This window comes from Pristiophorus japonicus, chromosome 6, assembly GCF_044704955.1.
Source record: "Pristiophorus japonicus isolate sPriJap1 chromosome 6, sPriJap1.hap1, whole genome shotgun sequence".
Classification (NCBI taxonomy): domain Eukaryota; kingdom Metazoa; phylum Chordata; class Chondrichthyes; family Pristiophoridae; genus Pristiophorus; species Pristiophorus japonicus.
Window position 1 is genome coordinate 104,066,335 of NC_091982.1, and position 18,560 is coordinate 104,084,894.

Genomic DNA, 18,560 nt, shown 5'->3' on the forward strand with positions numbered 1-18,560 from the left:
ACCAGCAATCACACCAAAAGAAAAACAGGCACCAAGACAAACAACTGAACCACAACTAAGACGCTCCACGCAAGAGCGTAGGCCACCTGAGAGACTGAATCTATAAAGACAATAAGACCTTGGGGGAGGGTGATGTCATGTATCTCACACTACTGTTTATATAACTGTATCTTACCATGCTATACATGACTGTAACTAGATATGACCTGTAACCACAAGCATACTTTATCACCAGGGGTGCACTTGCAGGAGACACTGCATACCTGTTCCACACAGGTATATAAAGGCAGGTCTCAGGCAAGTGTGGCACTCGAAAGCTGTGAAATAAAGGTGCAGGTCCAGAGTGACCTTGACTTCAGCATGTGCCTCGTGTAAGTCTGTACTGCAGGGTCAGGACTTTACACACTCCAAACCCGCCTGTCCCGAGTACTGCTTAGCTACCGCACGAGACCCCACTCGCTCACAGGGGTGCCCCCGGCTGAGCTACTCATGAAAAGTAAACTTAAAACCAGACTCTCGCTGGTTCACCCCAACCTGCATGATCAGGTAGAGAGCAGGCGGCAGCAACAAAATGTAAACTGTATCACGGGAAAATGATCTGAATGACCCTGTGTATGTGCTAAATTACGGACATGGTCCCAAGTGGATCGCGGGCACGGTGATAGCTAAAGAAGGGAATAGGGTGTTTGTAGTCAAACTAGACAATGGACAAATTTGCAGAAAGCACCTGGACCAAACGAGGCTGCGGTTCACAGACTGCCCTGAACAACCCACAGCAGGCACCAACTTTTTCAAGCCCACAACACACACCCAAAGGTTCAACGATACCACACCGGACCAGGAAATCGAACCCATCACGACCAACAGCCCAGCAAAGCCAGGCTCACCCAGCAGCCCTGCAGGGCAAACAACACGCCAGCCCAGTGAGGGCACAGCCAACACACCAGAACAGACATTTGTACCGAGGCGGTCCACCAGGGAAAGAAAGGCTCCCGACCGCCTCACCTTGTAAATAGTTTTCACTTTGACTTTGGGGGGGGGCAGTGATGTTGTGTATCTGTAAAACATGCACTCCCATGTTCCGCCACCAGTGAGCGCATCCCCTGAAGTCCCAAGGGATCCCAGCATCGCTTGGGAGCACTGTATATAAGCCGGCCCCTAAGGCCTGTTCCTCACTCTGGAGTGTCTTAATAAAGACTGAGGTCACTGTTACTTTAACCTCCCTGTGTGCAGTCTCATCTGTGTTAGGAACACAACATCAGGGACCAACCTCACTCTGAAGAGAAGCAGAGTGAGACTCCCTGGCAGGGATAGTATTCACCTCAACTTGGATCTGACACAGAAATGTCAAGCCACGTTTAAAAAGTGCCCAGGAAACCTCCGTAGTGAGTTTAAATGTTTACAGACCATTGTCTCCACCGTCTGAACATTTAGATCATGATCACTGACACAGACCTCTGTGCATGTGTGCGGCTGGAACCCATACCCGGTCTGAGAATGGTGGGGGCAATATAAATGTAGCATTAAATTAATGTGCTCAATGCGTTCAAAGGTAAAAGGTTTAGAACTAATTGTGATAGGTGTCCTTTAGAAAAAAATGAAACAGGAAGGAAGGATTTTCACTTGACTACTGTATGTAGATTTTTAACACCAACAATAATTATCATTGGATAATATTGGTCACCTTTGTCATGTATGCAACCTTCATACAACTGTAACCTTCATGTAACTGTAACCTTCATGCAACCACACTGTACACTGTATATATGTCCTGGAAGTGCACACCTTGACCACAGGGGATGAACTTGTGGGAGACACTCCTCACCTGGGCACTCAGGTATTTAAAGGGAGGTCCCACGCAGGGTCATCACTTCTTGGTTCTGGGAATAAAGAAAGGTCACGCAGGGACCGTGTCTGCAGTACATGCCTCGTGAGATTCAGTAGCAAGGTGCAGGGACACCACAGCCTTGTACCACAATCTCTCTACAAATCCTTTAGTCATTATGGCTTGGCACTCCAGGAATTCTATTCCCAAACCTCTTTGTCTTGCAACATCTCTTTTCACATAAAAAAAACCCCTCCTGAAAACGGACGACTTTAACCATAAGTCCCTTAACACAGGTCCTGCTTGAAGGACATTACTTCCTCTCCTTGTTATGTTTATTTACATTAAAGGCACTATTAATATGTAAGCTGCTTTTGCAGTTTAGTCCAAATCTGGCCCAACTCTCCCCTGATAAAATGACTACTATTACTGAAAAAGAAGTACTGCTTTGTGTACTTTTGACAATTATATCACACAGAAAATAACTGCACCATTTTGAAGGCCGTAAAATAACAAGTGCAAGGATACTGGACTACAACCATTGGTTCAAAGGATTGGTGTCTTTAAAAGCAGTATTCCTAAACAGGGAACTTTGTTCTGCATGTTATGGCTCTGGGTCCTTGTTTGTTGAAGGCCAATCAATATTTAATCTGAAATAAAAACAGAAAATGTTGGAAATCTCAGCGGGTCAGGCAGCATCTGTGGAGAGAGAAAAACAGTTAACTTTTCAAGTCAATGACCCTTTGTCAGAACTGGCAATAGCTCGAAATATAACAGATTCTCAAAGAAGTGCTGGGGCCCTGAAAGGGGGAAGGGAAGAGAGGTGCGTGGAAAGAACAAAAGGGAAAGTCTGTGATAGGGTGGAAAGCAGAAGAGATTTGAGAGACTAAGGGGACAACAGGCCGACTTGAGATGGTAATAGCACAAGTTAGGAAACAAAAGGTGAGTCTAGATAGGGTGTGAATGGCAGAATGTGTACCAGCTGCCATGGGAAACAGAGAGAAACAAAATAAAATTAAAAAGGGGAGTTTATGTAAAAAAAAATTGAGGAAAGGGAACAAGGTGTGGGCAGAGGTTGTGGTCTGAAATTGTTGAACTCGATGTTGAGTCCGGAAGGCTGTAAACCTCCATTCAGTCTGCAAGGGTGACCCCGAGCTTCCGGTCGCCTGTCACTTTAATTCTCCGCACCACTGCCACTCTGACCTCTCCGTCCTCGGCCTCCGACACTGTTCCAATGAATCTCAACGCAAGCTCGAGGAACAGCACTTCATCTTTCGTTTAGGCACTTTACAGCCTATTATGGTGAACAGGGGGGCAAAGACTAGGCAGTTGGGAGTTTAAATCTATACGTGACTTGGGGGAGAGAACTTCCAGGGGCCAAGCTACCCCAAGGTTCCAGCTTGAAACTGCCTGTGTGGATGGACAGTGAGAACGGGGTCAATCCTCCGAAGATTCTTAGCCGGTTAGCACCCACTGTCAAGGCTCGCGCATAATACTGACTACTTCAATCAAATACAGTAGGATGATGGTGCTGAGGAACTGGGCCCCTGTTAAAGGCTCAATAAATTTATGAGATGACGGGAACGATAAATGGTTGAAATACACTCGCATTTCTGTATCTAATGAGGTCATCATCCAACCTTTTGGTGCTGGAGGGGATCCCTATCCACTGGAAACGCCCATCAGGAATTTGGATGCAATTTTAATGGCCACAAAATCAGGCCCAACCTATATCCAAATTTCCAATAATCACTGCCAAAGAGTAACCCTTTATAGAAATATAGGAACATGGGAACAGGAGGAGGCCATTCAGCCCCTCGAGCCTAGTCTGCCATTCAATGAGATCATGCCTGATCTGTTACCTAACTCCATATACCCACCTTTGCTTCATATACCTTAGTACCTTTGGTTAACAAAAATCTATCAATTTCAGGTTTAAAATGAACAATTGACCTAGCATCAACTTCCATTTGCAGAAGAGAGTTCCAAACTTCTACCAAACTTTGCGTGTAGAAGTGTTTCTTAACTTCATTCCTGAAAGAACTGGCTCTAATTTTTAGACTATGCCTCCTGGTCCGAGAATTCCCAACCAGCAGAAATAGTTTCTCTCTATCTAATGAAGCGCAGGGGCAGGGGGAGTGGGGAAGATTCAGGAAAGAATAAATTTAAAAGTAACAAGAGAAATGTCAAGGCTCGAGAGCAGAGCAGAGTTTTGGGTAAAAATAAGCAGAGTGGGTCAGGAAGGGACAGAGAGAGTAACAAAGGTAATACGGCATTACTGACTAAGGTGGCATCAGAAAAAATAGACAAAGGCCAGAACTAAAGGCACTATCTGAATGTGTGAAGCATTTGCGACAAGATGGATGAATTAATAGCGCTAATAGAAATGAATAGGTTTGATCTAATAGCCATTACGGAAACGTGGTTGCAAAGTGACCACAGTTGGGAACTAAATATTTCAGGATACTTTACTTTCAGAAGAAATAGGCAAAATGGAAAAGGAGGAGGGGTAGCCCTGATAATAAAGGATGGGATAAAGACAGTAGCGAGAAAGGATCTTAGTTCAAAAAATCAAGAAGTAGAATTAGTTTGGGTGGAGTTAAGAAACAGCAAGGAGCAGAAAACATTGGTGGGAGTTGTTTCTAGGCACCCAACCAGTAGTGGTAATGTAGGCACCGTATAAATCAGGAAATTAGAGGTGCATGTAACAAAGGTAATACAGTAATCATGGGGACTTTGATCTAAATATTGACTGTAGGATTAATTCATGGAATGTATACAAGATGGTTTTCTAGATCAGTATGTTGAGGAATCAATTAGGGAACAATTTAATTTAGATCTAGTACTGTGCAACGATAATGGGTTAATTAATAACCTTGCAGTAAAGGGGTACTTAGGGAAGAGTGACCATAATATGATAGAATTTTACATTAAGTTTGAAAGTGATGTTGTTAAATCCAAAACTAGGGTCTTAAATCTAACAAAGGAAACTATGTAGGTATGAGGGTAGAGTTGGCTAAGGTAGATTGGGAAACTACATTAAAAGGTATGACAATAGACAAGCAATGGCTAGCATTAAAAAAATTAATACATAATTTACAACAAGCATACATTCCTTTAAGGCACAAAAATTCCACAGGAAAAGTGGTCCAACTGTGGCCAACAAGAAAAGTTAAAGATAGTATTAGATCAAAGGAAGATGCTTATAATGTTGCCAAAAGAGCAGTAAGCCTGAGGATTGGGAGGATTTTAGAATTCAGCAAAGGAGGACCAAGAAATTGATAAAGGGAAAATAGAATATGAGAGTAAACTAGCGAGAGACATAAAAACAAAACTACTGTAAAAGCTTCTATAGGTATGTAAAAAGGAAAAGATTAGCAAAAGTAAATGTGGGTCCCCTACAGGCTGAGACAGGAGAAATTATAATGGGGAATAAATAAATAGCAGAGAAATTAAACAAATATGTTGTGTCTGTCTTCCGGAAATACTAGGGTTATGAGGGTCTAGCGAAAATAAGGAACTGAAGGATATTCTTATTAGGCGGGAAATTGTGTTAGGGAAATTGATGGGATTGAAGGCTGATAAATCCCCGGAACCTGATAGTCTGCATCCCAGAGTACTTAAGGAAGTGGGCCTAGAAATAGTGGATGCATTGGTGATCATTTTCCAACAGTCTATCAACTCTTGATCAGTTCCTATGGACTGGAGGGTAGCTAATGTAACACCACTTTTTAAAAAAGGGGGGAGAGAGAAAACGGGGAATTAGCCTGACATCGGTGGTGGGGAAAATGTTGGAATCAATTATTAAAGATGAAATAGCATCGCATTTGGAAAGCGGTGACAAGATCGGTCCAAGTCAGTATGGATTTATGAAAGGGAAATCATGCTTGACAAATCTTCTAGAATTTTTTGAGAATGTAACTAGTAGAGTGGACAAGGGAAAACCAGTGGATGTGGCATATTTGGACTTTCAAAAGGCTTTTGACAAGGTCCCACACAAGAGATTAGTGTGCAAAGTCAAAGCGCATGGTATTGGGGGTAATGTATTGATGTGGATAGAGAACTGATTGGCAGACAGGAAGCAGAGAGTCAGAATAAATGGGTCCTTTTCAGACTGGCAGGCAGTGACCAAGTGGGGTGATGCAGGGTTCAGTGCTGGGACCCCAGCTATTTACAATATACATCAATGATTTAAATGAAGGAATTGAATGTAATATCTCCAAATTTGCAGATAACACTAAGCTGGGTGCCGGTGTGAGCTGTGAGGAGGATGCTAAGAGACTGCAGGGTGACTTGGACAGGTTAGGTGAGTGGGCAAAGGCATGGCAGATGCAATATAATGTGGATAAATGTGAGGTTATCCACTTTGGTGGCAAAAACAGGAAGACAGAATATTATCTGAATGGATCAGATTAAGAAAAGGGGAGGTGCAACGAGACCTGGGTGTCATGGTACATCAGTCATTGAAGTTTGACATGCAGAGCCTTGGTGAGGCCACACCTGGAATATTGTGTAAAGTTTTGGTCCTCTAATCTGAGGAAGGACGCTCTTGCTTTTGAGGGAGGACAGCGAAGGTTCACCAGATTGATTCCTGGGATGGCAGGACTGACATATGAGGAGAGACTGAATCAACTGGGCTTGTATCCACTGGAGTTTAGAAGAATGAGAGGGGATCTCATAGAAATATATAAAATTCTGACGGGATTGGACAGGTTAGAGGCAGGAAGAATGTTCCCGTTGCTGGGGAGTTACAGAACCAGAGGTCACAGTCTAGGAATAAAGGGTAAGCCATTTAGGACCGCGATGAGGAGAAAATTCTTCACTCAGAGAGTGATTAACCTGTGGAATTCTCTACCGCAGAAAGTTGTTGAGGCCAGTTCGTTAGATATATTCAAAAGGGAGTTTGATATGGCCCTTACGGCCAAAGGGATCAAGGGGTATGGAGAGAAAGCAGGAAAGGGGAACTGAGGTTGAATGATCAGCCATGATCTTATTGAATGGCGGTGCAGGCTCGAAGGGCCGAATGGCCTGCTCCTGCACCTAATTTCTATGTTTCTATGTTAATGCGTAATCATGTCATCCAGCACCATTGAAAGCCTCCAGGCCATGTTCGCCACCCATGGCTTGCCTGACGTCCTTGTCAGTGACAATGGACCGTGTTTCACTAATCGGAATTCAACGCATTTATGACCTGCAATGGCCTCAAGCATGTCAGGTCTGCTCCCTTTAAGTCCACATCTAACGGTCAAGCGGAGCGGGCAGTCCAAACAATCAAGCAGAGCATGAAACGCGTGACGGACGGCTCCCTGCAGACCCGCTTGTCTCGCATTCTGCTCAGTTACCGGATGCGACCCCACTCGCTCACCGGGGTTCCCCTGGCAGAATTGTTAATGAAGATAGTCCTCAAAACCAGGCTCTCGCTAGTCTACCCGGATCTTAATGATCATGTGGAAACCCGGCAACACCGGCAGAACATGTACCACGATCGCACGGCTGTTTCACGTGACATTGATGTTAATGACCCTGTGTTTGTCCTGAATTACGGTCACGGTCCCAAGTGGGTTGCTAGCACTGTTTTGGCCAAGGAAGGGAATAGGGTATTTATAATCAAACTGTTAAATGGCCAAACGTGCAGGAAGCATTTAGATCAGACCAAATTGCGATTTACTGACAACCAGGAACGACTTGAAGAGGACATCACCATCGACGATCCACCAGCACACACCCAACCAGCAATCGACCTCGCTGTCAATCACGAGGATGAACCCACCGTTCCTGACAGTCCAGTCAGACCAGCCACGGTGCAGTGCAGCAATGGTCTGGCCAATTCACACACGCCAGGGTTTGAACTTAGACGATCAACCAGGGAGCAAAGAGCTCCGGATCGCCTCAACTTGTAAATAACTTGTACCGAAGACTTTGGGGGGGGGGGGGGGGGAGTGATTTTATGTATGTAACTATGTAATACTTGCCACCAGAGGGCACGACTGTTGGAGTCTTAATGGTCAACTGCACACACATGCAGGGCCAGTATAAAAGGTTGGCTGCCATGTTGTTTAAGCACTCTGGAGTTATAATAAAGAAGACCAAGGTCACACAAAGTTTAGCTCACAGTACTCAGACACGTTACAGCTAGTGTCGAATGAAATGGAACCCCTCTATCCCGCAACAGTCCTTCAGTCACGTGTTCGCTTCCCTAATCCACATCCCTACATCAATTTGCACGTGGCTCAGGTAATATTCCAGAGATTATAACCCTTTGATTTAACTCCTAGCTCCTGGTACTCTTCACACAGGACCTCTTCCCTATGTTGTTGGTCCCAACATGGACCACAATGACTGGATCCACCCCCTCCCTCTCCAGTATCCTTTCAAGTTGGTTCGAGATGTCCCTCAACTGGCACCAGGTGGGCAACATACCATGTGGGACTCTCGATCTTGCTTACAAAAGATGCTATCCGTCCACCTAACTATTGAGTTCCCTACAACTACCACATTACACTTCTCCTTATCCTCCTCCCCCCCGCCCCTCCCCACACCTCCTTAGGACAGCCTCCTCCTCCAATGTGCCATGGTCAGTGTTCTGGCTGTCCTTCCGGCAGTCTTTACCCTTATCCTCACAGGTCGCAAGTACATGGTACCTGTTGGATAGGATCAGTTTCTGTGGATCCTCATTCCCTTTCTTACCTGGGTTTCCCTTACTCTGCACACTGCGGGTCACACCAACTCCATTCTGATCCTGCACCTCTCCACGAGGTGTGACCGAGGTCTGGAGCAAACTCCAGATACTCTTCCCCCTCACTTATGTGTCCCTTTAAGTCCCAAGATCCAGTAGCCAAGCAAGTATAACACTGTGCCTGGGTTTCCTGAACATCAGACATTGGCTGATACTAAAGTGGAAGGCAATTTCACTAATGTCTGTACAAACAGGACCTAGAAAGAGACCTTGAAAAAATTCATTGCTGTAGAAAGTTTTCTGCTGTTATTGTGAGCTGACTAGAGCAGTGCTTAATCCAATCCCAGTGAGCATGAAAACAAAGGAAGCCAAACAGGGAAGTGATCCCAACTGAATGAGAGCACAAATGGAGTTCAACAATGCAGGCAATCAGCTGCTGTTCTCTCAGGCCTATCATAAAAGAGATGCAAATTCCTTCCACCAACTCATTGTGATGCAGTGTCCTTGTATTACAGGGCTGTTAGGTTCCGGAGAGGTTCAGCTTCCAGGCCATGGCTGATCTTTTCACTTTACAGGTGAGCTTCACTTATTTTCAGCTGGGCTGATACTGGGGAGCAGCAAAGTGCTGGGGTCCCATCAGCAGAGGAGGAGATTCCAGCCTTGGTCACAAAAACGCCCTACACTGAAACCGAACTCTCCCCACCGCAACTCCCCTCCGCCCACCACAAACTCCCCTCACCGCACTCCGCCGTCAACCCACTGCACCCCTCACACCCCCCAACACCCCACACCACCCCTCACCACCGCACCTCCCCCATCCCCCCCACCACCCACCAACACAACTCCCCTCTGCCAACCGCACCCCTCCCAACCACCCACCGCACCTCCCCACCATTCCTACCCCCATCGCATCCCCCATCCCCCCACCGCACCTCCCCCCGCTCCCCACCATTCCTCCCCTCACCGGACCACCCCCATCCTCTCACCGCACCTCCCCCCACTGCCCACTGCAACCCCCACCCTGCCACCACACCTCCCCCCACTGCAGCTCCCCCCTTCACTCCGCATCTCCCACATCGCAGCTCCCCCCACCCCACACCATGTCCCACATCGCATTCCAATGCCCCCCCACCACATCCCCCCTCCCCCCTCACCCCTGCCGCAACACCCCCGTGCTGTGGTGGTGCAGACCTTTTAATCTAAAATCTTCAACCGTTTTCAGTATTAACCACTGTTGTGAGTACAACTATTTTGTTGTACAGCCGGAATTCAAGTTAAAGGAAAACAGCTGGTCTGTCTGGTGATAATCTTTTTCCATACTGGAAGCAGAAATTGATCAGTTGTTTTCCTGGAAAAGCGATCAGAAGAAAGCAAATAAGTGCTGTCTTAAAAGACCGAGCTACACTCAATCAGTGTGGTAACTTTCCTTCTCTACTGGGTTCTGTCAGACAGATGCACACTGCTGAAAATGACCCAAGGGCAACGTTCCCTCTAATTACTTTTTGTGTGGTTCCTTTAGATTTGCTGCACAGCCACATGTGCGGTATCTTCCAGGGGCAACAGCTTATGAGCAGCTTTGTGGGGCCTCCCGATCAATGTTCAGCCGCGTGCCCGGGTATCTTAGGGGGTATGTTGGCCGAGAATATTACTTTATCATCTCAAACAGTAATCGCACCACAGGAACTGGTGTGTGTCGGGGAGGAGGTGTGTGCCCAGGCTGAGTGGATGAATAAATTGGTATCACTCTGATATTTGGACTTAAAGTCACTATTAGTAGCTTTACTTAGTTCTCCCCTCTGCTCTCGATGTCAGTGACACCGGCTGGATTACAATTTGACATATATTGGAAACCCCTGGCACCTCCCCAGGGTAACAAAAGGCTATTGGTGCCTGGAGTCGTTATTTTTCATTTGTGAGCTGGGACGGTAGTGTCGGTGGGCTATTCCACCACCAGGGCACTACCCCGAGCCTGGTCTGGTTCTCACCCAACATTGAGGCTGTAATTTTTCACAGAGGGTGACTGAAGAGATGCCAGAAGCGGGAACCCAGGCTCATTTTTGGGGGGGCTGGTTTGGAGGCTAATAGCAGCACCTTGAATGTTGCCCTGTGTGGGACCAGTTAACCCAGCGTGGACCTGGGATCTTCTAGTCACCGCAACTACTGAGCCACGGTGTCAGCCATGGCTCAATGGGAAGCACTCTTGCCTCTGGGTCAGAAGGTTGTGGGTTCAAATCCCATTCCAGGGACTTGAGCACAAAATCTAGGCTGACACTCCAGTGCAGTGCTGAGGGAGTGCTGCACTGTCGGAGGTGCCATCTTTCGGATGAGATGTTAAACCAAGGTCCTGTCTGCCATCTCCAGTCAACGTAAGAGATCCCACTTTACTATTTCGAAGAAGAGCAAGTGAGTTCTCTCCCGTGTTCGGGCCAATATTTATCCCTCAACTAACATTAAAGCAGATTATCTGGTCATTAATGTGGCGTTCATACTCCATTTGTTTGTTACACGAACTCTCACTAGACAGGCATTAGGACCCTGCGGGAGCTATTCACACACTGCTGTGTTCATGCTGGTTTTAGGATACCATTTTGGGAGTTGCTAAAAAGGACACAGTTAAGTTACACTATTCCTGTTTCAGTTAGTCTGTTTATTCACGTACACAACATAATTTGGCGACGAGGATGAATCAAATTAACCTCCCTACCGCCCCCCCGACTTTCCTCTCCACACCCGGGGACCCTCCAGTTCTGTGACCGAAATGGATACAAAGCTTTTCTTCGTATATCACGGTAAGTGGGTTAGACGGCGACAACGTAACACCAGCTTGCCGCCGTGCAATACTTATCCACTGCCTCTGCACCGAAGGCCAATGCATCTTTGGCCAAATCAAAGACACGGAGTCCTACAACAAAGCGGTAAGCGTCCTAGAGAACTATTTTGGGCCAAAGAAAATTATCATGATGGAGAGATACAATTTTCATCAAAGGGGGCAAGGGAACGGTGAACCAATCAAACAGTGTATCATTTCATTAACCGAACTGGCCACTACATGTAACTTTGGAGCACTTACAGAGGAAATGATCAGGGATCAAATTATTGAGAAAACAACGATCCCCCGCATTCGGGAATGCTTGCTACTGGAGGATGACAAATTGACATTGGACAAAGCAACTAATTTGGCCATCCAAATCGAATCAGCTCTTTCCGATGCAAAAGCAATCAGATCCCCTGCTCCCCCTGTGCAGCAGACTGCAGCTGTAGCCCATGTGCAAGGCGTTCGTCCAAAGCGGAAATCACAGCAGAGACCCGGGCTAGTAATAAGTCACCCACTACGGATCATAGAAACATAGAAACATAGAAAATAGGTGCAGGAGTAGGCCATTCGGCCCTTCTAGCCTGCACCGCCATTCAATGAGTTCATGGCTGAACATTCAACTTCAGTACCCCATTCCTGCTTTCTCGCCATACCCCTTGATCCCCCTAGTAGTAAGGACCTCATCTAACTCCTTTTTGAATATATTTAGTGAATTGGCCTCAACAACTTTCTGTGGTAGAGAATTCCACAGGTTCACCACTCTCTGGGTGAAGAAGTTCCTCCGCATCTCGGTCCTAAATGGCTTACCCTTTATCCTTAGACTGTGACCTCTGGTTCTGGACTTCCCCAACATTGGGAACATTCTTCCTGCATCTAACCTGTCTAACCCCGTCAGAATTTTATATGTTTCTATGAGGTCCCCTCTCATTCTTCTGAACTCCAGTGAATACAAGCCCAGTTGATCCAGTCTTTCTTGATAGGTCAGTCCCGCCATCCCGGGAATCAGTCTGGTGAACCTTCGCTGCACTCCCTCAATAGCAAGAATGTCCTTCCTCAGGTTAGGAGACCAAAACTGTACACAATACTCCAGGTGTGGCCTCACCAATGCCCTGTACAACTGTAGCAACACCTCCCTGCCCCTGTACTCAAATCCCCTTGCTATGAAGGCCAACATGCCATTTGCTTTCTTAACCGCCTGCTGCACCTGCATGCCAACCTTCAATGACTGATGTACCATGACACCCAGGTCTCTTTGCACCTCCCCTTTTCCTAATCTGTCACCATTCAGATAATAGTCTGCCTCTCTGTTTTTACCACCAAAGTGGATAACCTCACATTTATCCACATTATACTTCATCTGCCATGCATTTGCCCACTCACCTAACCTATCCAAATCGCTCTGCAGCCTCACAGCATCCTCCTCGCAGCTCACACTGCCACCCAACTTAGTGTCATCCGCAAATTTGGAGATACTACATTTAATCCCCTCATCTAAATCATTAATGTACAGTGTAAACAGCTGGGGCCCCAGCACAGAACCTTGCGGTACCCCACTAGTCACTGCCTGCCATTCTGAAAAGTACCCATTTACTCCTACTCTTTGCTTCCTGTCTGACAACCAGTTCTCAATCCATGTCAGTACACTACCCCCAATCCCATGTGCTCTAACTTTGCACATCAAACTCTTGTGTGGGACCTTGTCGAACGTCTTCTGAAAGTCCAAATATACCACATCAACTGGTTCTCCCTTATCCACGCTACTGGAAACATCCTCAAAAAATTCCAGAAGATTTGTCAAGCATGATTTCCCTTTCACAAATCCATGCTGACTTGGACCTATCATGTCACCTCTTTCCAAATGCACTGCTATGACATCCTTAATAATTGATTCCATCATTTTACCCACTACCGATGTCAGGCTGACCGGTCTATAATTCCCCGTTTTCTCTCTCCCTCCTTTTTTAAAAAGTGGGGTTACATTGGCTACTCTCCACTCCATAGGAACTGATCCAGAGTCAATGGAATGTTGGAAAATGACTGTCAACGCATCCACTATTTCCAAGGCCACCTCCTTAAGTACTCTGGGATGCAGTCCATCAGGCCCTGGGGATTTATCGGCCTTCAATCCCATCAATTTCCCCAACACAATTTCCCGGCTAATAAGGATTTCCCTCAGTTCCTCCTCCTTACTAGACTCCCCGACCCCTTTTATAACCGGAAGGTTGTTCGTGTCCTCCTTCGTGAATACCGAACCAAAGTACTTGTTCAATTGGTCCGCCATTTCTTTGTTCCCCGTTATGACTTCCCCTGATTCTGACTGCAGAGGACCTATGTTTGTCTTTACTAACCTTTTTCTCTTTACATATCAATAGAAACTTTTGCAATCCGTCTTAATGTTCCCTGCAAGCTTCTTCTCATACTCCATTTTCCCTGCCCTAATCAAACCCTTTGTCCTCCTCTGCTGAGTTCTAAATTTCTCCCAGTCCCCAGGTTCGCTGCTATTTCTGGCCAATTTGTATGCCACTTCCTTGGCTTTAATACTATCCCTGATTTCCCTTGATAGCCACGGTTGAGCCACCTTTCCTTTTTTATTTTTATGCCAGACAGGAATGTACAATTGTTGTAGTTCATCCATGCGGTCTCTAAATGTCTGCCATTGCCCATCCACAGTCAACCCCTTAAGTATCATTCGCCAATCCATCCCAGCCAATTCACGCCTCATACCTTCAAAGTTAGCCTTCTTTAAGTTCTGGACCATGGTCTCTGAATTAACTGTTTCATTCTCCATCCCAATGCAGAATTCCACCATATTATGGTCACTCTTCCCCAAGGGGCCTCGCACAACGAGATTGCTAATTAATCCTCTCTCATTACATAACACCCAGTCTAAGATGGCCTCCCCCCTAGTTGGTTCCTCAACATATTGGTCTAAAAAACCATCCCTTATGCACTCCAGAAAATCCTCCTCCACCGTATTGCTTCCAGTTTGGTTAGCCCAATCTATATGCATATTAAAGTCACCCATTATAACTGCTGCACCTTTATTGCACGCACCCCTAATTTCCTGTTTGATGCCCTCCCCAACATCACTACTACTGTTTGGAGGTCTGTACACAACAGTGGGCCTAACTTCCACTGCTTTAACTGTGGGGACAAATCACATTCAGCAAAGAGTCCTAACTGCCCTGCATGTGGGAAGAAATGCTCTGTATGTGGTAAAATGAACCACTTTGCTAGTGTCTGTCGCTCATCGCAGCATATTCAACATGTGGACAACCCCGATAATGATGAACCCAGTATTGTTTACACCATTAGTGACATTTCGCATATCAGTTCGGGCAAATTCAAGGACTGTGATGTAAACATTGACGGCACGCCCATCTGCCTCCTCATTGACCTTGGAGCCAAAGTCTCCATATTGAGCGAGGCTGTGTACAAAACCCACTTCACACACTGTCAACTGCAGCCCGCAACTTCCACTCTACATGCGTACTCCGACTCCAAAATTGAGGTACTTGGGGTCATATCTGTCCCGACATAACATTGGAGAACTTTTCCTTTCATGTCGCGAAGGGACGAAGTCTCATGGACTAAGTCTTTTTGACAAGCTTGTGTTCAAAGTTTACGGCCCAACCGGCACACCTGTGTACATGGTGGACTTTGATAAGCAGTATCCCTCAATCTCACAGGGTTTGGAGTGACAACAAAATTCTGCCATCGTCCCCGCGTTGACCCATCCGTCAAACCAGTTACGCAGCGACTTCGCCGTCTCCCATTCGCGGTCCGCGACCAAGTATCCGCAGATTTAACGCGAATCGAATCTCAGGGAATCATTGAGAGCATCGACTCCTCACCCTGGATCTCAAACTTAGTAATTCTTGGAATAAAAATGGGGAGATCCGCCTATGCATCAACCTGAAAGAGTTCAACAAGGCCATCATCCCCGACAAGTACCCTCTTCCTACCATCGACGAACTGTCTTCAGAATTCCATGGCTCACTAGTTTTTACAAAATTTGACATGCACCACAAATACTTGCAAATACCCCGAGCAGAGGACAACAAACCGCTCATGGCATTCATGACGCATGATGGTCTGTATCAGTATCGATGGATGCCCTACGGACTATCTTCTGCACCAAGTGCATTCAGAAGATTGTCTTCATGCTAGCAGGCATAGAGGGAGCCCTCAGTCTGCTTGATGATATCGTCATCCATGGACGGACAATGGAAGAAAATGACCAGCGACGTCACACAGTTATGGCTAGATTTGCTACACATAACATTATACTTAATGCCAATAAGTGTACATTCACTGCTGGAGAAATAAACTTTCTCGGCTACAGACTAACAGCACAAAGTGTCAAGCCGATGCTTGACAACATTGACGTGATCCAGCGAATGCGGGAGGCTGCCAACGTCAAAGAACTTTCATCATTCCTCGGCACTTGCACCTTCTATCTGAAGTTTGTCCCACACTACGCGCACATTGCCGAACTACTTCGCAAGTTGCTGCGCAAGGACATCCCTTGGGAATGGACAGATTCCCAGGCTCAGGCATTCACGATGCTTAAGGAGCAAATCACATCCCCTCCTATCCTCGCACACTTTGATCCGAATACAACTATGTACGTCACCATGGATGCATCAGGCACTGCCATAGGTGCTGTGCTCTCGCAATGGATTGATGGCCTGGAACCCCCAGTAGCCTTCGCCTCTCACACGCTCTCATCTGCAGAACGTAAATGCTCTACAGGGGAACGAGAAGCACTAGCTTGCATCTACGCATGTGAATGCTGGCACATCTACCTCTATGGTAGGAAATTTATCCTCCGTACAGATCACCAAGTGCTAACTACACTACAACTGGATCTGGGCACAGACCACTATGAATCAGCTGATGATCAGATTTCCTTCATCAGTATAACTTTGATGTATAGTATATCGCTGGCAGTCACAATCACGTAGCTGACATGCTCAGCTGTTCGACACCTGTTTCGGACTCTGGTGCTGACTTGTTCACAGATGATGACGCATATGTCACGTCGATCATCACTCAGTCCATCAGGAACCTTGTCTCCTGCGACAAACTCAAAACCGAATCACAGCATGATAGAGCAGTAATTCCCAAGTCGCTTCAACAGCGCGTTCTTTCATTGGCACACAATGGACACCCTGGAATTGTCTGCATGAAGCAGAGATGTTGCGATTCAATATGGTGGCCTGGGATAGGCACTCGCATTGAGGAGCTTGTCTCACACTGCGAAGCATGCAGTCAAAGCGAAAAGGCTACAAACATCCAACCAGTGCCAATGAAGCCCATTCCATGGCCATAAAGACCATGGCAACAACTTCAGTTGGATATCTTCAGTCCAGTTGACGCAGCTCCACAGCACCAGCGTTTCCTTGTTGTAGTACATGACCTGCATTCCAAATGGCCAGAAGTCGCTACAAGTTCAGTGACCTCATCAATGAACTTCACTATTCTGCAGTGTATGTTCACAAAGTGACAATGGACCACAGATTGTGTCCGACCAGTTCGCGGATTTCCTGACTCGTCATGCTATCGAGCATCGCCTTACTGCTCAGTACAATCCTCAAAACAACGGAGGTGTTGAGCGATTTAACTGCATCATCAAAGAAGGTTTGAAAGCCAACCTCACAGCAGGCCAAACATTCGACGAAGTGGTTCACATCATTCTCTGCACATACCGTTCGACAAAACACTCGCTAACGGGGAAGACACCCACTGAGCTCATGATTGGGTGGAACCTTCACTGGCTACTGGACATTCTTAAACCCCCAGCCAAACCGAGCACGAAGATAACCACACTCGCATCCCAGATTTCGGAACGCCAATGAAATGCAAAGTCGTACACTGACACAAAACAACGCTATCAAAAGCCCCAACTGAAGAATGGAGATTGGGTCAGAGTTAAGTGCCCAAACCGTAGTCATAAGCTCACATCTTCACGCCGGTCTCAGCGTATCAGAACACGGCCTGGCTATATCAAGGACTTTGACTGTTCATAGACTGTGTTTTTCAGAAGGGGAGAAGTATGTTGTACACGAACTCTCACTAGACAGGCATTAGGACCTTGCGGGAGCTATTCACAGCTGCTGTAAACATGCTGGTTTTGGGACACCATTTTGGGAGTTGCTATAAAGGACACAGTTAAGTTATACTACTCCTGTTTCAGTTAGTCTGTTTATTTACATACACAACAATTATCACATTGCTATTTGTGGGATCTTGCTGTGCACAAATTGGCTGCCAGGTTTCCTACATTACAACAGTGACTACACTCCAAAAGCATATGGTTGGCTGTAAAATGTTTGAGGCGTTCTGAGGTGGTGAAAGGCGCTATATAAATGCAAGACCTTTCTTCCTTGTTGTGCCGGGGACAGCGGGACTTCCGAATGCCCTAATGGTGACACACTCCCGTGTCCCTGGGGGGGCGGGAGCGGGAGCGGGCTGTTCCAGTCAAAGATTTTTCTAGTTTTCTAACGGCATTTTGGGCCTCAGCTCCTCCAGGATGTCATGTGATTAAAAGAGATGGAACTGGCAGCACTCCTGGTGGCCGATGTTATGCTTTTGCGATGTGAGCTCAGTGGAAGTCAGTGAGCACAGGGTGACGGAGTGAGGGGTGATGGGGGAATGGTACTTGGTGTGGAACAGGTCACAGCTGGGGAGTGCTGGAGATTGTGTTGTGCAGGGAGGAACATGGCAAGTTGCACAGTCCCAAACTCCTGTTTTGTGAAAGTTGTCCTCCCGTCTTAAAGCATACGGATTTATCGCGGAATCGACCTGTTGCCACTGCTTGGTTTACCCACAGATCCGTCTAATGACCGGGGCCAGGGTCTCGCTCTCAGCAGACACTATGTTTACTCCTGGCAATAAATCTACTTCTGTAGCATTTGGTGTATTTTCCACTACTTCCAGTATTTGTCAAATGAACAGCTGCTTGTGTTTAGGTTTGAACAGCAGTCAATACAGCTGGGAAATAGATCAAAATAGCACTAAGTGCAGTTAGAATCCCTTTACCCTTCCCCACACCATAGTAAAGTTTCCAAATGTAAAGAAGTAAAATCCCATTGCACAGACGACTCCAGAGTGTTCATTCATTGAGGGTACTAGCCTCTGCTCACTGCTACCACTCTCGCCTCTGAGAGAAGGTCATGGGCTCAGGAGTTGAAAACGTAATCCAGGCCGACACATTAAGTGCAATATTGAGGGAGTGCACT

General features: G+C 46.5%; 1 long non-coding RNA gene across 1 annotated transcript in view; it reads left to right on the forward strand.

Moving 5' to 3' along the window:
- LOC139265198 (uncharacterized) overlaps positions 1 to 18,560 on the forward strand; it is a 128,329-nt gene that overhangs the window by 10,128 nt on the left and 99,641 nt on the right. The window contains exon 2 of the long non-coding RNA XR_011593498.1: positions 9,017 to 9,076. This is a non-coding gene — a long non-coding RNA (uncharacterized lncRNA). The remainder of the gene's footprint in view (positions 1 to 9,016; positions 9,077 to 18,560) is intronic.